The sequence below is a fragment of the Rattus norvegicus genome, chromosome 1 (genome assembly GCF_021556685.1).
Source record: "Rattus norvegicus strain SHRSP/BbbUtx chromosome 1, alternate assembly SHRSP_T2T, whole genome shotgun sequence".
Lineage (NCBI taxonomy): Eukaryota > Metazoa > Chordata > Mammalia > Rodentia > Muridae > Rattus > Rattus norvegicus.
Window position 1 is genome coordinate 65,379,659 of NC_141534.1, and position 25,762 is coordinate 65,405,420.

The window sequence follows — 25,762 nt, forward strand, 5'->3', positions numbered from 1 at the left end:
TGGGGCTTTGATTTGCCTTACTATATTATAACTTCTTTTTTCTACTTCTCAGTTGAGGTCTTTGAAAGAAAACATTTAGAACTACTACCTATAAAATTCAATAGATCACTAGGTCTTAGGAACAAAAAAAAACCAGTATGCAAAACAATATGCATGCATGCAGGATTCTGACCATCAACTATAACCCACAAACTAGGTTGTTGATACTTATTCAATGACAAACCTTGTTAATTAGTTTTGAGGCTTAATGGAATGGGATGTTACATTTGAAAAAATAAGACTCTGCTCTGCAGCACTTGTGATTGATGACCACATGTGAAAAGATCAGTAGCCCCTGGAGGAGTCCATGAGCCCATGACCCTCTAGTCCTCACCCTGTGGGAGCTATTGGCCTAAGGGGGAGCTGGAGTCCATCTGAAGGGATGGGCCAACTAGAAAACTCTGTAGAGTGTGGAACTCATCAATCCTATTGGGTCCCTGCTGGGAAGAGGAGAAATCAAGAAGAGGGAGAAGGCTTGGTGTTGGGGAAACCTCATAAAGAACTTAGAGCAGATACAAGGTAAGAATTGTGGGGAAAATGGAAACCAGAGACAGAGGAAGGACCAGTATAGAGCAAACTGAAAAGGACAAAGCACAAAGGTACCTGGGCTATGCCTGCTGCTTGTTCTCTGGACTCTCCCTGTGGCTCATTTCTGGGGGGAGATTCTGTTCTGCCCCAGGCGAGGTTTCTTTCTCCTTGGCATGCAGCAACACAGCTTTATCAGGGCATTTGCTATATTCCTGGTCCACCCCTTAAAACCTCTGTGCCGGACCCTGCTGGGGATGGGCTTATCCTCTAATGGGGCTCTGTGGGAGAGTGGGTTGTCTTCTTTGATTTCCTTATTGCTACTCTTCTCAGTGAAGATGCTTGTTGTTTGAATGCATGGGACACTCACGGCACATTTGTGATAGTGGTCCTGTGTAGGTGTCATCAGTAGAGGCCTGAGACGACCAGCCACAGTGGATCTTTTGCCTCCTTTTGGATGAGCATTCTGGCCATAGTGAGATACGTGACCATGGGAGGATGACACCCGCAAGGTGCCAAGGACTGGCAGGCTTCCACTCCTCTTTGGTTCTAATCTAAAAGCAGCAGAAGGATCAAGGCTAGGAAATGGGGCTACAACGGGACTCACTTGCTGTGCCTGGGCTGTGCAGCCATCCCCCTGGAGAGCCTGCTTTTGTAGAAAGAAATAAGTTGCCATTTCCTCATTATATTTTCTTTGTTTTAAAGAGTGTTTTACTACAGAGGCTTGGAATCCAATGCTTTTCATGGCATCCAAAATGGCCGGGTCTGGTGTGAGGGGAAGCATTTCTTCATAGGGACCTATCAATCCGTTCCAGTGTTCTTTGAACCAAGGGTGTTTCATCGCCTTTCTTGCTGTTGGTCTAAAGTTGGGATTTACCCTCAGTAATTTACTAAGGAGGTCCTCCAGTTCTTTTGAAACCCCACAGGGAGCAGGATATACCCCTGCCACTACTTGTCTTTGCAGTTCTTGGATGATCACTGAATCAAATGGGAGCTTTCCCACTACCATACAGTACAAGACCACTCCTATAATCCACATATCATTCTTCGGCCCGTCATACCGATGGCCAAGGAGGAGTTCAGGGGAACCAAAAGAGTACGTGCCGCAGTGGTGGTTTAGCATTTTTCCAGGTTGAAATTGGGTGCTAAGCCCAAAGTCGATGACTTTGACCTTTTTGTTTTTATCAATCATTATATTGTCCAGTTTGAGGTCTCGGTGAACAATCCCCTTTCCATGGCAGTAGCTCACTGCTGACAATATCTGTTCAAATATTTGCCGGGCCTCATCCTCCTCTATGTGCCCTGACTCTCTGATGTACTGGTAGAGTTCTTGGCCTTCCACCAGCTCCATTATGAGGTATATTCTCGTTTCCTTTTCAATAACTTGTATGAGAGACACTATGTTGGGGTGGTTGATCTTTCTCATTATGTTTGCTTCCATCACGGCTGGCTGGAACCACTGCTTGTCCTTTCGCAGAACTTTGACAGCCACCGGGGTTCCTGTGAGCCGGTGGTGGGCCAGGAGGACTTTGGCGTTGCCCCCTTGCCCAATTGTCCCCAATACTTGGTATTGGGAATGGAAGTTGCCCTCCTCAGAGATACTGGGCTCGGGTGTAGGGGTTGGTAACTCCTCCTCAGTCTCTGTAGGCATTTTATCAGTACTAATGCTACCTAAAAATAACAAAAATGGAATCAAATAATGAAAAAGATGGAGCAATATAGGAGCTAAAATTACACTTGTGGTACCTAAAAGAAACAAACAAAAGAAAAAGAAAAAAAAAACAAACAAAGACAAAGTAAAAACTAGACTAGAAAAATAGAGCAAAATTATGAAAAAGTTAAGGGGAAAATATGAAGAGTCATAAGTAAAAGCCACCCAAATAACCAACCCCAAAAGAGAAAGCCAAGAGCACACACATACTAAATGCAATGATGAAAATAAAAATCGTCATACTACAATAGGATTGGGCGGCCAAAGATGGTCAATACTATGAATAGATGTTCATTGAAGAAAAAAAAAACAGATGAAAGAAACGAGAGGAGAAAGAATTAGTATAAGACAAAACAAACAAATATAAAAAGCCAACACTTAAGGGAAAACTCCATTGAATTTCAGGACCTAGTGATCCACAAAAATCCACAACTCTCCAGAGAAAAATACTGAAAATTAAAATTAACCAACCACAAGGAATAAGGCAGTTAATTATCAGTGAACAGTAAACCTTAAACAAAGGCCGAAGAGTCAAAGTGTCACAAAGGGCAAATTTGTATCAAGTCTAAGCCAATGATTGCTTGTACTCAATAAATAGAGAAACAGGAATAATGTAAAAGGATGAAACCGCAGGACATTGAAAATGGAGATAGAGTTAATCATCCGACTGCAGAACCGTAAATAATCAAAGCAGTAATATAGCATGTGAGAACATAAAAACCACTAAAAAATGAAACCAGCAATCCATAAAAAATAAATAAATAAATAAAACAAAAAACAAAACCCCAATAAGGAAATAGCCAGTGGCGTGGCAATATGTGACCTAATTCTTTCTCTTGAAGTCATCCAAAAATCAATCAATCAATCAAGAAATAGGCAGCCAGCCATCTACATAGGCCTTTAAACTGATATTATGGGGTTGGCATACCAAATGCCTGGGAGCGACTGGTCAGCCAACCCAGATACTTGGGCAGCTGCAGGCCAGTGAGAGAGCCTGTCTTGAAAATAAGGTTGAGAACCTACCTCAGGAACAGCAGCCGGGGTGACTTCTGGCCTCTACACTCTCTTGCACTGAGGTGCAGGTAATATAGATACAAGGGGCAAAAGGGGATGGGCACGTGCACACACAGACACACACAGACACACACACACACACACACACGCACACACACACACACAGGCACTCACACAGGCACAGGCACACACACAGGAACACACACAGAAATACACAGAAGTGAACTTATACTCACACAAACTCTTACAAACACCCAGATTCACACAAAGCACGCATACTTACACACAAGCAAAGCTGAAAAAACACACGTCAGACACATACACACATACACACAGGGATACACATACGCACAAGAAGACATACACACATACAAACACATACACACATAAAAACCTGTAAACTCACACACTCCTACATATACTGACAAACACACAGGCAAAAGTGTACACGCACTCACACACAGGCCAATCTGTCAACACACACTCTCTTACACACACTGATACATACACATATACACAGTACAGTAAAATTCGATACAACCACACACAGCTCACTAGATACAACCAAGTCGCAGAGGGCTCCACTCCACACCTCCTCTCAAAGCACTCAAAGAATTCCAGGCCTGGCAACAGCTTAATATGTGTTTGCTGGGCCACCTCACAATCACTCCTCATGAGGTCACAATAGGACCTGTCATGACATGGTTGGGAAGGACTCTGAGACCGTGGCTTCTATGGGCTATGGAAAGACTTTAGGCTGTTAGAAATAAAACCCTGTAAGATGTTTAGCTGTCCATAGTTCTCTGTTTTGAATGCTTACTCTGCATCCTGCTAAAAAGTCCTCATGTTTACACTCAGGGTGTCACGTTATCTTTGAATTCTGAAGGATTAGCCTCAAACTGATGGTATAGTTTTCTTTTTTTAAAGACAAAGCTGTTTCTAAACTGACCCATCAAGAGGACACTGTTCTCATAAGTCCTCAGAAAGGCTCTAGGTTATCATCAAACACCTGAGACAAAGCTGCAGGACTAGTCAGAGACTTGAGTTTGAATCCCCCAAACGCCTAATGGATGCATCAGCAAAGCTCATAAGCTTTCTCTGTGGAGAAGTTAACATGGACCAACAGATTAGAGGGCCAGAGCCCCAACCCATGCTGGGTGGACACTCTCCTCTGACATCCAACACAGAGATCTTTGTACAGAGATCAGGAGAAGGCTTCTCTGAATAGCTGTGCAGAGCACCTCAGGCTCAGGGACTCAGGACTGACACCCATAGAATGCTGTAGTGGAACCCTTTGTGATTCAAGGGCTCATCTGCCTGGGTCCCTGAGCCTCTAGAGATGATCCAAGGACTGGGCTGTGGCTGCTTATGGGCTCAGACAGGGAGGTGCCAGGGGGTTTGCCCTTGGCTCCTGGGAGTAGAGCAGTTTTTCTTTCCCTGTCCCTGCTTTTTGAACTTTTCTTTCCTTGGGAAAATGGAAGGACTGGAAGAAGTCTGGCTATGGAGAGTGAGGCTGGCTGGGAAACTGCTCGCTGTTCTCCATTGTCATCCTGCTGGGGGTTTGGAGTTGTTGGCAGGTTAGCCTCTCCACCATTCCAATCTGCTTCTCTCCATTTAATCCATGCATCTCTGTCTCTTCGCTTCGTGACATGGTTGCACAAGTCCTACCTGTAGCTGCCACTCCAGGGCATAAGTCCCTCAGTGAGTGAATTCCAGATGGTTCTGTCTAGAGAGAAATTGTACAGGGTCGTTGCTCAGTATGTAGGTACATGGAAGAGGATACTGCACGGCATCCAAACACATTTCATATAACATCAATCCACATACTCTGGTACTCATCAGTTCTATTTACACCTTTCGCGATTACTGCTATTCACTGTACTGTGAAGTGTGAATTTTTATTATGTTTCACTTCTTCAAAGGAAGAGACAGTGTTTAGCACTGGAGATTCCAAAGGCCTAGCTGGAAGGGAGGCCTTGACACACATGTGTGCTCCTGGGAAAGAGCTCTTTCATAAAACACCCCGTTGAATCCCATCATGTATGGATTGCTCTATGCCCTATCTAGGGTTGACCTCAGTGTATATATATATATATATATATATATATATATATATATATATATGTATATATATGTATATATATATATGTATATTGACTTGAGTAATTTTTATATACATTTCCAGTATTCCCTTTCCCAGTTTCCGTGCAAACATCCCCTTCCCTCCTCCCCATCCTGCCCCCCTTGTCGCCCTCCTCCCAACAATCTAGTTCACTGGGGGTTCAGTCTTAGCAGGACCCAGGGCTTCCCCTTCCAATGGTGATCTTACTAGGATATTAATTCTCCATGTTCCCTTCCCCAGCTTCCAGACTTTAGATGACTGGATGCCCTGACTGATTTTTACACAGGATAAAAGTTGGCTACATTTGTGTTTGATTATTAACAGTGCCTCTGGAACTAAACTCAGATCATCAGCTATTCCTTTCACCTCTGAACCATCTCAAAAGCTCACACTATATATTCTGTTCTGTCCTCAGTGTACCATGTATTGCTATAATCACCAGCATTGTTAAAGCAAGCCAAAGGAGATTTATAAAATCTTCAGATTTTGAAATTTACATTCACACATAGCTTGTGCTACACATCATTAATCCCCCTTTCATGAGAGAGAAGGTCTCTATACTGTCCAAACCACCCTTGTGTACAGGGTGAGTTTTAGGACAGCTTCAGTTTGTGGTAACACTCTGTCTCAAATTAAGCACACAACAGCAACAACCCAACCACACTCACACAGAAACACATGCATGGAACATACACACACACACACACACACGCACGCACACGCACACACACACACACACACACACACACACACACACACACACACAGAGCACTTTCCAGTTTCTACCCTTCTGATTCGTCAAGTGAGCAATTAGTGTAACTGTACTTTAATCTCACCTACCTCAGTCCTTCCAGTCTGTAGGCTTCTCTTAAACCCTCAGGAATTGGCAACTGACATCAGGCCGGTTTCTGCTTGCTGGTGGGGAAATTGGGTTGTGTTGCTTTGTTAATCTGCACTCCCTCAGCCAACCTCCACAGGCCCTGAGAAGATTCCATTAACCTCCTTCAGAGTACTTTAGTGTTTTAAAGTCATACTCAACAATGTAAGAAACCATTTGGTTTGATTGCAGCATTTAGGATTGTGTTGAGTAGGCACCAGCAGAATGTACACTGTTTATGAAGTAGGTCTGTGAGTAAGGGCTAGGTGTAATTTTATCTGCTGAGTGAGTGAGCGTTTGCTCCATATCGTTACCCATTTTGGCTTCTGTGGTATTTTTATTCCTATAGACTAAACGGTTTGAGTTTGTGTTGGCTTCTTCTGTGATTTCAGTATCCAGCACCTCTGGACTTATCCTATAAGTATGACCAGATTAACAGGGCTGTTGATTTTCCATGGAGATGCTTGTTTACATTTTTACTTAATCCACATCTTATGTTCAAGAGGAGGGAGAGCAGCTTGCTGGCTTTGCAGCAACACACATTGACCCAGAGTGAAGGTTCTCTCTGTTACTGATTCGAATTCCTGAATCATCATGACATTTTGCATGAGCTATCCTCCACTGTCTCGGGCATTTGAGTACTCCTTTCCCAGTTGCTGACTCTGTTTGGGAAGACTCAGGAGGTGTGCCCTTGCTGGAGAAAGAATGCCAGTGGGGCTGGGCTTTGAGGTTTTAGTGCTCTGCACCACTCCCTGTGCACTCTCTGCTTTGTACTTGTGATTCCAGATGTGAGTCCTCTGCTTCCTGCTCCTTCCACCGTTTAGGTGTAACAGGTGGTCTGTGAAATAGGATCACTAATCGCCTACATGTTTTATAGTTTGCTGTGCTCATGGCATTTCTGTCACAGAAATACAAATGTAACTAATGCAGAAGGGGATGTGATAGAGCGGACTCTTGCTCCGTGATACCTGACCATGCCAGTTTGTGCTTGTTACTTGTTTTGGAAAATATGCAAGAATTCAGAACTTTGAACTAGAAGTGGCCCAGTGCCACTTCTAGTTTAATGGGGTATACTGGCAGGAGCTTGGGAGTCAGGAGTGCCAAGACCTATCCAGAATGTGGAAGCACAGGACAAGGAGATTCAGAAGGCAATAATATTTGTAACTGGCCTGGGATAATTTGTATGATGCTTTTACAAAAATGTGGCTTCCTTCAGCCCACATCGTAAAAACCTACCTGAGGCTAAATTAAAAAGTAATAAACAAATTTCTTCGATGAAAATTTGAAGAGAGCCCAGTATGGCCTCTGTTATACTGAGGTTATAGGACTTCAATGAAAAAGAGCAAATGGGGCAAATAGAAATGCAAAATGTATAGTTTACAGAGAAAAGGACACTGGGAAGATTAATATTTTAGCCAATGCCTAGGCCAGAAGAGAGCCTGCAATTACTTAGGAGATTAGAACCTTAATAAGAGGCCATGTCTCCTCAGGTGAAGACATCACTCAATTAACCTCGTAATCTGTGGTAGAAAGTGACTTACTTAGGGTTTACCTGCTATTAACAGACACCATGACCAATGCAAATCTTATAAGAAGAACACTGCTTTGGGTTTGGTTTACAAGTTCAGCAGTTTGGTTCATTATCATCAAGGTGGGAGCATGGCAGCATCTAGGCAGATATGGTACAGGAGGAGCTGAGTGTTCTACATCATCATCTGAACGCTGCTACTAGAAAACTGATTTTCATGCAGCTAGGACAAGGAACATAAGGGTCACATCTACAGTGACACACTTCCTCAATCAAGGCTACACCTATCCAATGAGGGCTCATCTGCAAATAGTCCCACTCCCTGGGCTGAGCATATTCAAATCAACACAGGAACATTAGGCATTTTCAGTTCCTGAAATCACCTGTGATCAGAAGCTGCTGCTACTGTGGGTCATGGGGCCCAGGGCTTTCCAGAACTCAGGCATCTTCTCATGTACTCTCATCAGTCACTGGGAGTAAGGAAGCTCAGCAAAGGACTGCTGTGTGGGCTGAGAAAACTGAGAAAGTCTGCTTGGGAAGGTGTGTCAATCTTCATCTCCACATGGAGATAGCATGGGGGTTAACTGACCTTACCTGACCAGTTTCCATGTTTGGTACCCCTGGACCATATTCATTGTCAGGTAGGAAAGTGTTATTTGGCACCCAATGTCATGTTGTGCTTATCATGTACCCAAAGTTGATAGATGACTTAAGAATGTAGGCTTGAAAGGTATCCAGTTTCTATTCTGGGAAGGAGACCAGCAGGCCTGAGAGGAACAGGCCTCATGTGCAGAGGGATGTACCATCTGTACATGGTTGGGAGAAGCTCAGAGAAGGTTAGTCAAAGCTGTCTATCCAGTAGAGGTTAGTTAACTGTGAAACTATCACTAACAGTAAAGGTAACTTGAACTCTGAGGAAGAGAAGGTTTGTTGCCATTGTTTGTGGACCATGCTTCAGAGGTGATGAGACACAGAGAAACTGTGTCTTGGGTTCATGCCACGAAGCTTGCTAGCTGAGCACTTCACATCTTAAGTTGTGTATGTCGTCAGGGCCCTTACACAAAGGTGATCTAGTGACAGTGTCTTGCTTTATTTGTAGCAATCACATGAATTTAAATTTCCTACTTGTTCTTGTTCTTAAAAACTCACTGATTAGTTTTAGCTGAGACTCCTGGGACACTTTTCTCTCACATGCTGTAAGTTTCAAAGATTTGGTGATTAACATAAATAACTATTCATAGGTGAACACAGGGCCCACACTGACCTCACCTTGCTATCTGGAACTGTTATTCCTGAGCCAAGGGTCTCAAGGGTCTCTGCCTCAGAAAGAAATGTGGAAAAGTGATCTCATAATCTATTCACATTCCTTGTGTCATCCAGAATATCTGCTAGAATGAGAGGATCCTTCCCTTCTCAGGACAATGTAGAAAATGATTCCCCAGGAGGAAAGAAAGGGCCACTACCCGCCTCTGTGGCGCAGTCCCTGGTGTTCACTGTAATGTCACCCAACAGTCCCACCTTGAATCTCCTGTTCCACTTAAGCATGGAGCCTCCCTTTTATTCTGGGAGATAAACAGGAATCTCCAGCTAGGAACAGTGGTCCAAACATGAGGTTAGGTGAAGGCAGTGAGAATGGGGTATATACATTAAGGGTCTCTGATTGAATGATTCTGAACTTAATGTACTTCCTACTAGAGTCATCTGTAAGTGATATGTAAGCTTTGTATTAAAATGTACCTTTACGTCCAAGATTTCATGGTAGGTCAATGCCCTACACTCTCTTAAAGATAATTTAAGAACTGCATGAAGAAGAGAAAATACTGATCAGAAAATATTCCTCGGTGTACAAGACTGGTTTACATGTGCAAGTCTCTGTGCTCAACTCAAAGAGCACACAATATGCATTAGAAAGTAGATGATAAGAACTCTCTTTCTCTCTCTCTCTCTCTCTCTCTCTCTCTCTCTCTCTCTACCTCACTTTCGATCTATCACTCTCTCATGGGTGTGTGTGTCTCTGTGTGTGTGTGCATGTGTTTGTGAATCTTTGTCTGTGTGTCTGTCTGTCTGTCTGTCTGTCACTCTCTCTCTCCTGTGTGTGTGTGTGTGTGTGTGTGTGTGTGTGTGTGTGTGTGTGTGTGTGTGTGAGAGAGAGAAGGTGAGCTGAGGGTCTGCATGCCGAGTTGGAACAAGGATCCCATGTTGATTGACTCCCACCTTGACAAGTATCATGTTGTTGGGATGACCAGCATGTGACTATTGGGACAAGATAGAAGTGTTTACAAAGCCAACAGTTTTGACCGATTTATGCAAATTAGGGCAGATTTGAGAGTACACTTAGGAGTTTTAAACTTTGTTTGAAAAAACAAAAAACAGTGATCTTGGAATAGTTTCTTTGGAGTATACCGCCAAAGGCCAAATTTTATCTGATTGTTGGTGAGCACCTGTAGGTTTTTGTGTTCCTCATGTAGTATCCCTTAGGTTTGGGTCAGACAATGTAAACCTTATCATTTCCACTGTTTTTAACATCTCAAATGATGTCCCACGTTCTAGGTGCCAATCCACAAATGCCCACTCCTACATCTCCTCCCTCCTCCCTCCATTGTGCCACTATGATGCTGCTCCTCAACTCACCCAACTTTTCAAAACCCACCACCCCAGCCTCCTCCTACGTTCGAGCATCACATCTCCACAGGACCAAGGGCCTTCCACCCCTTTGGTTTCAAATAATGCCATCCTCTGATATATATTGGTTGGTGGTCTATTTTCTGGAAGCTCTGGGTCATCAGCCAGCATATATTGTTCTTCCTCTATTGCAGGACCTCCTCTGTCACAGGACATCCACTGTTTAAGCACCACCACTACCTCAGGAAGTCCACTGTCTGTGTGTCAACTCCACTGTTACAGGACCACAAGTGTCTCAACACTTCAACTATCACAGCACTTCTACTGTTCAGGAGCTCAAGAGTCTCAGCATCTCAAGTGTCACAGGACCTCCTTTGTCCAAGAACTGGACTGTCCAAGCAACACTACTATTGCGGGACCTCCACTGTCACAGGACTTCCACTGTAGGAGCACTACAACTGTCTCAGGACACCCACTGTCCTATCACCTCCACTATCCCAGGAATTCCACTGTCGTAGCACCACCCATAGCAACTACAGTGTTTCAGGACATCAACTGAAGCAAGATCTCCCATGATGCTGCAACTTCACTGCCACAGGATCTCTACAGTGACAGGAATACCCCTGTATCAGCAATTCCAATTTTGCAGGACCTCCACTGTAGCAGAACCTTCAATTGTGCAGCAGCTCCCCTGTAGGTAGATTGACCTCCACGATCTCAGTGCCTCCACTTTCAAAGGACCTTCACTGTCACAGAACCGGCGCCATTTCAGTGTCTCCACTGTTGCAGGACCTACCTCTTCACAGGATCTGCACTGTTGCAGCAACTGTAATTTCAATTTTTCAAAGTCATTGCTGGTTATTATATTTGAGGCTGAATGAAATGTGATGCTACTTTTGAAAGCATAAGAATTTGTTCTATAGCTCTTGTGATAAATGCCGTGTGTGCTAGGACCACTAACCTATGGAAGATTTCATGAGCTCATACCACTCTCCACCTCACTTTGTGGAAGCTGGTGTTTTTAGAGTGTGATAAACTTCAGGTGAATGGATGCATTCAGCTGCACCACGCTCTAGAGTGGGCTACACAGCAGTCATATTGAGTCCTTGCTGGGAAGAGAAGAAATCCAGAAGAGGGAGAAGGCTTGGGTTGGGGGAAGAATCATAAAATACTTAGAGGATATAAGAAGGTAAGAATTATGGGGAACAGGAAAACAGAGCCAGAGGAAGAATGAGCACAGAGCAAACTGGGAAGGACAAAGTACAAAGGCACGTGGGTTTTGCCATCTGCGTGTTCTCTGGACAATCTCCCTTGGCCTCATTTCTGGGAGAAAACTCTTCCTCCACCCCCTTGTAAGGTTTTATTCTTGAAGGAAAGCAGCCACACAACTTCATCAGTGAATTTCCCCATTGTAATTGGTTCATCCTTTAATGCCTCTGGGAAATCCCCAGCTGGGGAATGTCCTGCTCTCTGCTGAGAGACAGCAGGAAAGTAGGTTGTCTTCTGTTTTCTCGTTGCTACAGCTCTTCTAAGTGTGGCTAATGGTTGAGTGAAGACACAGGACACTTCTGGTGTGTATGTATGCTTTGTTCACTGTGGGTGTTGTCGGGAGTGTCCTGAAAAGAAGAAGGGCATGCCCAATGGCTCTTTGCTTCCTCTTTGACTAGCCTTATGATCATAGGGAGACACTAGGCCATTGGAAGATGAGGAGAACAATGTGTCTATGTTGTGTTCACTTCTGTTCCTATTTAGTCCTAGAGGGAAATCAGCAAGGGTAGAGAATGGGACCGTAACTGGACAAAGCTGCTGAGCCTGTGTTGTGAAGCAATTCCTGTGTATAACTTGCTGTTACATTAAGCAATAGGATGCCATATTCTGGTTATACCTTTTTTGATGCAATGAATCTATAAAATTTTACCTCAAACCTCAATATATTACGTTTCTTCCTCTTTTGGAGTATCTGGCATGAGAGGGATCACTTCTTCATAAGGATTTGTGAACCTCTTCCAGTTTTCATTGACCAGGGGTACATCATCACCTCTGTGACTGTCAGCCCATAGTTCGGATTGACTTTTATTAAGAGGCTAAGCTGCCTCTTCTGACACCCCACAGTGAACAGGGTACACACCTGCTACAACCTGTCTTCTGAACTGTTGTATGACAACAGAGTCAAATACAACAGTGAAATATAAGCCTACTCCTAAGATCCATACGTTGTTTTTTTTTTTTTTTGCACCATCATAAAGTTGTCCTAGGAAGAGATCAGGTGCATCAATAGGGTAAGCAACATGCTGCCAGTTCAGCATTTGCCCAGGTTTGTCTTGAGTGGAAGGCCAAAGTCGATGCTTTTGACTTTTCTGTTCTTCTCTAACAAAATATAATCTGGTTTAAGGTCACTGTGAACTTATACAGTGCCCATAGCCATAGATAAAGCCTGCTAATATTTGCCTAAATATTTCCTTGGCTCCTTCCTCCTCTCGGTGGAAAGACTTTCAGATGTATTTGTAAAGCTTTAAAATTTCAACCAGTTTCACGATAAGTTATTAGAATTGTCTCAGACTCAATTGGAGAAGCAAGATGATGTTGGGGTGGATGAAAAACTTCATTATATTTGCCATGGTCATGTTTGGCTGGCACCATTGCTTCTTCTTTGCATGCACTTTGATAACCCCTGTAGCAGAACTCCCACTGTCCCAGCACCTGAACTATCCCAAGACCTCCACAGTCAAAGGACCAATATTGTGGTAGGGCGTCTGTGGTCAGGCAACTCCTCTGTCTCAGACCCTCCAAATTGCAAGACCTTTATGGGCACTGGAAGTCACTGTCCCTAAACTTCCACTGTTGGAGTACCTCAACTATAACAAGGACCTCTACTATTGTACAACCCCCTTGTCATAGCACGTCTATTGTTACAAAGTAGTCCACTGTCAAAGGACCTCCAGGGTCTCAGCCTCTCCACTGTTACAGGATCTCTACTGTCTTAGGACCGCTGCTGTTGGAGGACCTCCTGTCTCTCAGCAACTTCAGTTTGTTGGAGCTCTCCTATCAGAGGACATTTACATTTTCTGTACTTCCAGTGTCACAGCTGTTATAAGAACCTCCGTTCTCACAGGACCTCCAGTGCGTCAGTACCTCCACTGTCCAAGGACTTTTATATTGTAGGACCTCTACTGTCCTACAGAATGTCCACTGTCGCTAGATTTCCACTGTCACAACACCGCAACCATTACAAGAACTGCAATTTTGGCATGACCTCCAGTGTTCCAGCCCCTCCAGTGTCATAGGACCTCCACTATCACAGGACGTCCACTGTCTCACCAAGGTCAATTTAAAGGACCTCTACTATAACAGGATATCCACTGTAGCTGGACTTACACTTTTGCAGTACCTCAACTGTTGCAGGACCAACAAGGTTGCAGGACATAGACCCTCTCAGCAGCTAGAATTTGCAGGACCTCTACTGGCACAAAAATTCCACAGTTGCTGGAGCTCCACTGTCACTGCAAATGCACTGTCTCATGATATTCATTGTTGCTGGACCAGTAGTGTGGCAGCACATCCATTTTTGCCAAGCCCCTCCACTGACGCAAGACTTCCACTTTTGTAGCACCTTCACGGTCCAAACAAACCAACTCCTGCAGGATCTCCATTGTCTCAGGGCATTCACTAATGCCAGCTCTCCAATGTTGTAGGATATCCACTTTCACAACAGCTAGAATCTTGCAGGACCTCTACTGGCAAAGACAGTCCACTGCTGCTGGCTCTCTACGGTCAGTGCCAATGCATCGATTCATGACCTCCATTGTCACAGGACCTCCACTTTTGTAGGACCTTCACTGTCCAGGCAAACTGCAGGATCTCCAGTGTCTCAGGACATTTACTGGTGCAGAGCCTCCCTTTATTCCAGACTTCAACTATTCCAAGGTCATCTACACTGTCTTAGGACCTCCAATATTGCAGGACCTCAAATGTCCCAGGACCTCAGGTGACATAGCACCTCCATTGTCCCAACACCCTTACTGTCTCAGAACCTCAATTTTCCCACGACCTGTTCAGTTGCATGACCTCCAAAGTTGGAAGAACTGCACGGTATGAGAGCCTCAACTGTTGCAGGACCTCCAATGTTGTAGGAACACAATATTCCTACACTGGACCTACACTGTCCATCACCTTCACTTTCCTAGCACCTCCACTCTCACAGGACCTACACTGTTGCAGGAACTCCATTGTCTGAGCACCTGCATGTCTCAGGACCTCGAATGATCCAGAACCTCTAATGGTGCAGGACCTCCACTGTCACCAGACTTCCACTGTCTCAGGACATCCACTCTATCACCAACTAGACTTTTGCAGAACTTCTACTGGAACAGGATCTCCATTGTGGCTGGTCTTACATTGTCTAAGGCCTCCACTATCACAGACTTTCAGATGAATTTGTAAAGCTGTAGAACTTCAAAGAGCTCCATGAGAAGGTAGACGTGTCTCAGACTCAATTCCTTGGTGAAGCAATATGAATTTGGGGTGGATTAATATCTTCATTATATTTGCCATGGTCTGGTCTGGGTGGCATCCTTGCTGCTTCTTTCCATGCATTTTGATAACCATTGTAGCAGTACTTCCACTGTCCCAGAACCTGCACTACCCTAAGAACTCCCTTGTCACAGGACATCCACTGTGGTAGTACCTCGGCTGTCAGGAAACTCCACAGACTCAGTACCTCCAAACTGCAAGATCTCTACTGGCACAGGAATTCTACTGTCCCTGAACATCCACTGTCACAGCACTTCAACTGTTTCAAGGACCTCTATTGTCGCAAGACCTCCTATATCATGGTTATAAGGACCTGCATTGTCAAAAGACTTCCATTGTCTCAGCCCTTCCACTTTCTCAGGACCTCCAAGCAGCAGGAACTCTACTGGCACAGGTTATCCATTGACACTGCTTTTCCACTGTTGCAGGACCTCAACTGTTATAAGGACCTCCACTGTGGCAGGACCTTCAGTGTCTCATCAACTTCACGGTGAGCAACACCAATGTGCAAGACCTCTACTAGCACAGGATATGCACAGTATCTATACTTAGACTGTTGCAGTACCTTAACTGTTGCAGGACCTCCAATTTAGAACATGCACTCTTTTAGCAGCCAGACTTTTGCAGGACCTCTACTGGCACAATAATTCCTCTGTTGTTGGACCTCCACCGTCAGTTCAATGGCACTGACTCATGACATCCACTGTTGCAGGACCTCCAATGTTGAAGGATGTTCACTGTTGCAGGGCATTCCCTGTCAAAGGACCTCTGTTGATGCAGGATCTCCACTTTCACTGTTCTAGCAAACCAACTATTGCAGAACCTACAGTGTTGGAACAACTGCATTGTATCAGGACATTTACTGTTGCATGACCTGTAGTGTGGAAACACCCCCATTTTTACCAGATCTCAGCTGTCCCAGGCCCATCTCCACTGACTGAGGACCTCCAATAATGCAGGACATCCAATATTTCAGGACCTCAAATGTGCCAGGACCTCAACTGATGAAGGATCTCCAATATCGCAGCACCAAAACAGTCACAGGACCTCCATTGTCCCATCACCTTTACTGTCCCAGCACCTCCACTCTCACATGACCTACAATGGTGCATAAACTCCAATGTCCGAGCAACTGCACTGTCTCAGGACCTCGATTGTTCCAGAACCTCCAATAGTGCAGGACCTCCACTGTCACCAGATCTCCACTGTCTTAGAACATCCACTCTATCACCAACTCGACTTGTGTAGAACCTCTCCTGGCACAGCATCTCCATTGTGCCTGGTCTGACATTGTCTCAAAACTTCAGCTATCACAGGAATTCCACTGTAGCAGGACCTCCTCTGTCTAAAGACAACCCCTATTGCAGGACCTTTACTGTGCAAGGAACTCCACTGTTGCAGGACATCCATTCTTGCAACACCTGCATTGTCTCAGGACCTCCACTGTACCAATCCCATCTCCAATGTCTCAGGACGCCCACTCTTTCAGGACCTCCACTGTTGCATGATCTTGAATGTAAAAGGACCTTCGCTATCTCAGTGCCTCCACTGTTGCACGAACTACAATGTCTCTCAGTGCCTCCACTGTTGAAGGACCTACAATGTCACGGGTGCTGCACTGCTTTATCAACACCACTATCACTTATTACAAGGCTTTGCTGGTTATTTTGAAGCTTAATGGAGAATGATGTTACTTTTGACAAAATAAGAATTTGTTCCAAATCGCTTGTGATTAATTGCCATATGTGCAAGGATCAGTTGCCCCTAGAAGATTGCATGAATCCATAGGCCTCTAGACCTCACCTTGTGGGAACCGTTTCCTTTTGGTGGTGATACCGTCCTGGTAAAGGCATGGGGTAACAGGACAACTCTGAAGTCTGGGGTACACATCAGTCATAATGAGTCCTTGTTCGGAAGAGGAGAAATCTAGAAGAGGGAGAAGAATTGGCGGAAGAATGATACAGTACTTAAAAAGTTAAGACAGAAACGATTTTGCAGAAATGGATACCAGAGACAGAGCTAAGCAACACAGAGCAAACTGGGTAGAACAAAGCACAAAGGTACCTGTCCTTGCCTGCCTGCCGCTTATTTTTTGGATGCTGTCTCCAGCCCTCATTTCTCAGGAGAGACACTGTCCTGCCCAGGAGAGTTTTCTTGCTTGATTGAGCACAGGAACACTGCTTCATTTGGATATTCCTAATTTCTTGGACCATCCCTTGAATCCTCTTAGCCAGCCACTGATGGGGACAGACTCGCCCTCTCCTCATGCACAGAGAGATAATAGGTTGTCTTCTGTGTTCTCATTGATGCTTCTGTTCGGCCTGAGGCTGCTTGTTGAATGAAGGAAGAAGACACTCTGGCATGTATGTTTTGTCCAGGTCATCTGTAGTGGCCTGTGAAGAAAGCCAGTCCCACTGGTTCTTCTGAAAGCTCTATGACTAGAATATAGACAAAGGCAGAAATGAGGCCATGGGGTTGACAAGTCCAATGTGTCAATGGTGGGTTGGCTTCCACTCCTCTGCAGTCCAGTCCTAGAGGGACAGCAGCATAATCATTAAGGGTAGGGAATGGAGCCATTACTAGACTCACTGTCTGAGCCTGGGTATGAAGCCAGGCATCAGAATAGCCTGTCCTTCCAGTAAGCAGTTGGATGCCATGATCCGCTTAGACTTTCTTTGATGTAAAGAATCTTTATGTCTTGTGTTTTGAATGGAACATGTTGCACTACTTCCAAAATTCCAGGGTGTGGCCTGAGAGGTATCATTTCTTCATAGGGATTTGGGAAACGCTCCCAATCTTCTTTGAAGCAGGGGTGCATTATCATGTCTATGACTGATATTTCTGGGTTTGACTGTTATTAAATGCTAAGCAGGTCATCTAGCTCTCTTGACACCCCACAGTGGTCAAGATGCACACCTGCCACAACCTGTCTTTTCAGCTCTTATATGAAAACAGAGGTAAATTTTTCAGGTACCATAAAATGTAAGACTAACATTCATATGTGGTTCTTTGGACCATCATAAGTATAACCCAGGAAGAGTTCAGGGGCATCAAAAGTGTTAGCACCGTAGTACAGGTTCAGCATTTGCTCTGGTTTGTCTTGGGTACTAAGGCCAGTGTCGATGATTTTGACTTTATTGTTCTTATCCACCATTTTATTTGTTTTGAAGTCCTGTATTTATTCTGTGCCCCTGACAGTAGATCCAGGCTGCTAATATCTGCATAAGTATTTCCCATGCCTTGTCTTTCACTATGTAGCCATACTTTCAGATACATTAATGAAGACATTGAACCTCACACAGCTCCATGACAAGGTATCTACTTGTTTTCGTCTCAATTATTGAAGATGATGTTGGAGTGGTTAACCACAATTGTCATCATTGCCGTGGTCATTATTGGATGGCATAAGTGCTTCTTCCTCTTAAGGACTTGGAGGCCACTGTAGCAGGACATCCACTGTCTTAGCACCTGCTTTTTCCCCACACCTCCACTGTGCTGACTGTCCAAGCCTATTTTGTGCTGTCTTGCCTGTGAACTTCCTGCCTTTGCAGAAGGAAGTAGGATGCCATGGTCTGGTTATAATTTTGTTCAGTTGAAGTGTCCTTAGTTTCCAGCACTTGGAATCCTATATATTCCATTGCTCTTATACTTACAGAGTCTGGCCTGAGGGGGATCAGTTGCTCATAGGGATTTGGGAACTGCGTCTAGCCTTAGTTGAACTAGGGTTGCATCATGACCACAGTGACTTTTGGCCTATATCTAGGGTTGACTGTCATTAGGAGGCTAAGTAGGTCCTTCTGACACCACACCAGAGGCACCACACACTCCTGCTACAACCTGTCTTCTCAACTCTAGAATGAAGAGAGAGTCAAATGGAAACTTTCTGACTGCCATGAAATATAAAACTCCACCTAAGCGTCAAATTTAGTTCTTTGGAACGTCATAAAATTTGCCAAAGAAGAGTTCAGGAACACAAAAAGTATAAGTACTGCAGTGCTGGTTCATCATTTACCCTGATTGGAATGGGATACTAAGGCCAAAGTTGGTAATTTTGACTTTCCCATTGATGTACAACACAATATTCTTTGGCTTTAGGTGCCTGTGAAATATTGTGTGCCCAAAGCAGTAGCTCATCACAGCTATTATTTACACAATATTTTGCTGGCCTTGCCTTGCTCTAGGTAGCCATACTTTTGGGTGTATTTGTAAAGCTGTTGCCCTTCAACCAGCTCCATGAATAGATGTATTGTTTTGGTCTAAATTACTTGAAGAATCGAGATGATGTTGGGGTGATCAACCATCATCATCACTTCCATGGTCATTGCTGGCTGGCATTATTTCTTCTCTAATACAAGGACTTTGTTGGACACTGTCACAGGAACACCAGTGTGGTAGAAACTCTGTTGTCAAATCAACTCCACATTCTCAGGGCCTCCAAATTGCAGGGCCTCTCCTGGCACAGGACATACACTTTCCCTGTACTTCTACTCTCACAGAGTCTCAACTTTTCAGGACCTGAACTATTGTAGGACCTTCACTGTTGCAGAAAATTGATTCTCTCAGCAACTAGTATGTTGCAGGACCTCAGCTAGCAGAGAAATTCCACTGCTGCAGGACCTGCGATGTCAATGTAAATCTAGAGTCTCAAGAACTCCACTGTTGCAGGAGCTCCAGTGTTGTAGGATGTCCAATTTTGCAGGGCCATCACTGTCAAAGGACCTCCTCTGTCACAGCCTAGACCTTCAGACTTAACTGTAAAACTAGTGGCATTCAAGTAGCACCATGACAAGGTATTATCTTGTCTCAGACTCAATTACTTGCGTAGTGAAATGAAGTTAGAGTGGTCAAAAATCATCATCGTTACAAGCACTTTGATGTGCACTGTAGCAGGACATCCACTGTTCCAGTGTGGCTTCTGTCCCAGTACCTCCACTATCACTGGACCTCCAGTGTCATAGGACCTTCTCACTAACAGCGGCTGCATTTTCAGGACCCTCAATTTTCAGGACATCTACTGTCACAGTATGTGTACTGTTACTGGACTTTCATTGTCACTGCACCTAAACTGTCACAAGGTCATCCAATGTCACAGAGCAGTGTCTCAGCACCTCTACTCTCCCAGGACCCCACAGTCACAGGACCTCCAATAACTCAGGAAATCCAAGTTCCATTACCTCAACTGGCACAGCGTGTCCACCCACTGATGTTGGACTTTCACTGTGGTAACACCTCAACTGTCACATGAAGCCCACTATTGAACGACCTCCACTTTTCAGGACATCTATTTCCTCTGAAACTAGAATTGGCAGGACCTCCTCTGTCACAGTACGTCTACTGTCGAAGCACTTCCACTATCACAGGACCTCTAGTGCTGCAAGGCTTTCACTATTATAGCATTTCTATTGTCGCCACACCTCTACTGGCTCTCCTACACCTGTACTGTCCCATCACCTCCTAGGTCAAAGATCCTGACTCGTGCATCAATTGAAGTTTTTCAAGACCTCCACTGTAGCAGCATATCCACGGTCCCAGCTGCTACTCCACTGTCAAAGGACCTGAAATGTCTTAGGAACTCCACTGTTACAGGACCTCAACTGATGAAGCACCTCAACTGTCACAGTACCTCCACTCTTGCAGTACCTCCAAAAACTCAGCCACTCCACTGTCACAAGTCTTCCAATTTGAAGGAACTCGACTGTTGCAGCACCTCCACAGTTGTCGAAGCACCATTGATATGGCACTTCCCCTGTCCTGGGACCTCCATAGCTTCTACTCTATATTCTGAGGACCTCAACTGTTGAAGCACATCCACTGTCCCAGGACCTCCATTGACAATGGACCTCATTGTGTCAGGAACACCACTTTTGCTTGGTCTGTCCCTATAACCTCTGGGCTGGCACTAGCTGAGGACAGACTTTCTCCCTACTGAGGCATACCAGGAGAGTAGATTGGCTTCTGTGTTCTTATTGCCATTGTTCTTCTCAGTGAGGCTGATTATTTAGTGTATTCAGGCGACACTGGAGGCATGGATGCATGTTTCTCCAGTGTGGGTGTCATCTCGAGTGGCCTGAAGAGAGAAGGGCAGCACCAGGGGCTCTTATGCCTAATCATGGACCAGTTTATGGCCGCAGGGAAACAGAAAGCCATTGGAGGATGATGAGACCAGTGTGCTTAGGGTGGGGTAGCTTCCACTTTTCCTTGAGCCCAAAGGGAATGAATCATTATCATCAAGGGTAGGGAATAACTGAACTCAATGTGTGAGCCTCTGTTGTTCAGCCTTGCACCTGGAGAACTTGCCAGGACAGTAAGCAACATGATCCCATGGGTTGATTATACATTGTAATATCTTAGGCTCTGGACTCAATGTGTTCCATGTCGTCCACAATTACAGGGTCCTGTGTGATGGAGCTCAGTCCTCATAGGGATTTGAGAAAGCCTTCCGGTCTTCCTTTAACCAGCGGTACATCATCACATCAGTGACTGTCATCCTATATTTCATGTTGAGTATCATTAAGAGGCTAAGCAGGTTATCCATCTCTTCTAACACCCAACAGGTGGCAGAATACAATTGCCACAACAAGTCTTTTCAAATCTAGTATGAATACAGAGTAAAGATCTTAACTTAATAAGTACCATGTAAAACTAAGGTCCAAATGTCATTTTGTGGACTATCATAAAGTTTGCTGGGCAAGAGTTGAGGAGTTCCAAAAGACAAAGCACCACAGTGCCAGTTCAGCATTGCCCTGGTTCAACTTGTGTTCTAATGCGAAAGAAAGTCTACGATTTTAACTTATCCATTTATGTCCAACATAATCTTATATGGTTTGAGTTCCCTGTGTACTATACCATGCTCATGGCATTAGCTCACAGTTGCTCTAATTTGCCTAAATATTTGCCTGACTTTATCCTCCTCTACCTTACCCCCATTTTCTGGTGTTTTCATAAAACTGTTGTCCTTCAATGAGCTCTTAATGGGGAAATAAGATGCTGTTCAGGTGTTCGACCATCATCATTGTCTCTGCCTTGGTCATGAGTGGCTGGCACCATTGCTTCTTTAGAAGCAGTTTGATGGTCATGGGGCTGCCAGGGAGCTGATGGTGTGGTATTGGGACCTTGGCGTTGCTCCTGTGTCCCATGGTCCTTAAGTCTTTGTATTGACAGTGGAAGTATACCTCCTCAGAGATTCTGCTCAGGTCTAGGGTGTTGTAACTCCTCCTTACTATGTGTAAGCATTGTAGTTAAAAACTACAAATATTCCCTATAAATAACTTAATAAGAATAGAATAAAAATGATGAAAAAGATGTAGTGAAATTACTATATGTGTTAACTCAAAATGAGCAAAATGTCTTGTGGATTGCTCTTTGTATTTTTGCTTTCCCAACAGGGTGGACCTGTAGTGCAATAGATCACATATTCAGATGATGTCAGGTGAAATAGTAATTAGCCAAATAAAGGTTACTTCCTCTGATTGGACAATGGAAGGAAAAGGTAGAGCAGAATGCATTGGAAAAGGGAGAGAAAGAAAAATAGAGATGGAGGATGTGGGCAAGAAGTAGATGGAGGAGGAAGAGGTTGAAAAAGGAGCAGACCCCTGTGGCCTGGAGGAGCCACAAGTAGCTAGAGATTTCATAATGGGCAATAGAGTGGTGTAGAGGTGTATTTGTCCAATCTAATCGCACATTTTGTCGTTATATTATTGAGTTTTCTGTTCCTTGCATGGGCGTTTTTGGTTTGGAGATTTACCCATGTAAATCTGGTTAGTATAAACCTCTGGTATTTTCATTTCAAATGACTAAGGCAAGTCCTGTGAGAGGAACTTTACCCAGCCTTCTGCAGGCCAGCCAGAGGGTGTGGGTGGGATGAGAAATGCAACAGCACTCCAGGCACTTCAGTTAAAATTTGTTTGGTTAAAGTAGCAGACTAACAGCAGGAACCAAGACAAGATGGCTGCATAGAACTAGCCATGTAGGGTGAACCTAACCACTGATACCAGAGCATAGAATGAATTAGCATGGGTTTAATTTAAAACTACATGCAATAGATGACGTCGAGTGTGGTAGTCAACAATCCACTAGGGAGTTAGGATTCTTGTCCTAGGGATGAGAGAATTAGATTCCTGAATGAGCAGAGATGAGTCAAGGGACTCCAGCACATGGGAATCTAAACACATGGATAGACAGACCCAAATCAGGCTCTGAGTTCTCCTCCTGTAAAAAGAATCAGTATAATGAATGGCTCCAGGCAGAGAGGGAAAGTAAAGGGTGCCTGCTTTTAATAAAGTTTGGTTTAGTTGTTGCTAATTTGGTTTAATTGGATAGAAGAGGACACAATTTTGGCCTCAGTCACCTGGGGAATTCCTCCTGAGGTTCAGAGCTAACTCAGGGAAAATGGGCCAAGATTATCTGGGAGCTCCTGCTGTGCAGGGAGAAGCTGAACTAACAGAAAAACTACAACCTGCAAAGCAGACAACAGAGATTGGATGAGGATAAAATCCTCTAGGAAAGTCTCAGTGTCTCACAGGATGCTCCTGTTCTCTCAAAAGTGGGTTCAATATCCTGGCCTGGCAGATTAGAAAAGGCCGGAAAGAAAGGTTTCTACTGTGCTTGTTTGGTTTAGTTACTTTGTTGAGAATTTAATTTTCAAAATGTGTGTGATTTTGAATTTTCTGGTTATTTTACTATTTTTCTGGGAAAGATGTCAAGCTAAAAATCTTTCTGGTTACTGGCTAAAGGACATGCTAGTTTGGGAGAAAGACCTTATGTTTCTGCTTATAGGAAAAGTAATTAGGCCCTGGACTCCTTCCAGAGTTCTCTGGATCAGAAAGGGCAGAGGGAGCCACCCTGAAGAACTAGAAAATTCTAGAGAACCAAACAAGAAAGGTAAAGATTCCTTATGCCATCCTTCACAAGGCATGAGCAAAGACTTAGGATTGGTTATTATTAAATTTGGCTCATAAAAAGACTATCTTTTCACATGCTCAAACAAAGAGCAATTTCATCTTGAGTAGTCAAGGTATTTTATGTTAAACTGGTTCACAATCGGCTTAGCAATCGAGCCTTAGGATGCAGAGTAACAAGTGCATAGAAGTAGCCCTGCAGGCTGCGTGAAACTCTGATGCCTGTGTTTAGCCAGACTTAGTGCTGGGTTATTTTAAAATTGCATGTAGCATAATGTGCTTGAAATGAACTAAAATCAAAGTTAGAAAAATAGAATATATATCATGGAAAGATATCAGGGAAAAGGCTAAAAACAAAAATCCCAAGTAAAATCCAAACAAATAACCAACTTTATATTCTGTTCAGCAGAGTCATGAAGCTCTCTAGAAGGAGACAAGAGAGGATGCAGCTGTTGGGCTATCTCAGGCAAACTCTGCACCAGAGCACCTGTTCAAAGAGATTAGGGCATCATTACTGTATCATGGATGTTTACTGGGAGAATTGAATGAATTAACAGCTGAGTTGTGGAATTCTATAGATCTATAAAATAATCCGCAGTGGATAATACAAAGTTATGAAATATCTTCCAGCTTCTTAATCAGAACTATAAATTTTCAATGTAGCCCATGGATGCTGAGGGTAACTGTGATTTCAAGGTCATTTCCAATCATCTATGTTAAGTGTTTTGACTCAAGGAAAGTGGCATTGCCATAGATGAAATCAGTTAAAGGCATATTTATTTCTGCTTTGCCAAGTAACTGGACAAAAGTCAGTTCAAAAAGTTGCCATTATTGAGTGTACTTTTTTCCTCTCAGTTACTTCATGTATTTTCTCACTTATTTAAATTTCCATACATCTATACAGTAAAATATGGTCTTATCAACCCTAACTTCTCTCCTCCAAATTCTAAAAGATTCCTCTCAGAATCCCCCTTTTGACTCTATAGCCCTGGTTAGTTTGGGACTGGCTGTGTAAATCAGATTAGTCTAGAACTCACAGAGGTCCACCTGAATCAGATCCTGGGTTAAAAGTCAGCACCACTAAACCACCCCTCTGTGTGTGTGTGTGTGTGTGTGTGTGTGTGTGTGTGTGTGTGTGTGTGTACAGAAATACACATAAACACATTTTTTGTATCTCATTAAGCCCTGTTAGACCTGGTCAGGCTTGCATACTGTGTGTACAGCTGTTCAATGGGAGTCGTACCAATGGCCTTCCCCCAAGGAAGAATGAATTTCTATCAGCTGCTGTTAACTGCAGCTCCTCATTTGATGCAAGGGCTTATAATTTCTTCTCCCACTCATGCATGATGTGCAGACAAATGCCACATCTGTCACTTTACTCGGTTAATATATACTAATAAAATGTTGTGGTGTTTTCAAATTTATATGTATATATATATATATATGTATATATATTGTGCATGTATAATGACACATCGTATATACTCGTAGTGGCTATTCCTGGTTGTGAACTTGACTATAAGTGGAATGAACTACAACCCAGAATTGTAAAGCTCACCTTTGATCCTGATGTTGAGGCTGGGAGATACAAGTTTCTGAACTGCATCTTGGCATGGAGATCATGAGGCAAAGTGGCTAGGAATCTCAGGAGCTTAAGGCAAGGAGGTCTCTGAGTTCAAGGTCACCTGGGACAAAGCAAGTCCCAGATCCAGCTGTGGTTGTATGCACCTTTAACCTGGGACACACCTTCTGCTGGGGATTTACATGAGGACATTGGAAGAAGGAAGAGTCTCTCTTTTTCACCTGCCTGTCTGCCTGCCTTGTGGGACTGAGCCACTGCTAGATCCTTGGACTCCCATTCATACCTGCTGCTGATCATGGTTGGGGAGTTGGACTA

The 25,762-nt window shown here is 44.0% G+C and overlaps 2 pseudogenes across 2 annotated transcripts in view; both read right to left on the reverse strand.

Annotated features, from left to right (window-relative positions):
- The window catches only part of LOC148007162 (sperm motility kinase Y pseudogene), a 47,682-nt pseudogene that overhangs the window by 5,048 nt on the left and 16,872 nt on the right, over positions 1-25,762 (reverse strand). The gene's annotated exons all lie outside the window — the stretch shown is intronic.
- LOC148007163 (sperm motility kinase Y pseudogene) lies at positions 686-18,122 on the reverse strand (annotated as a pseudogene).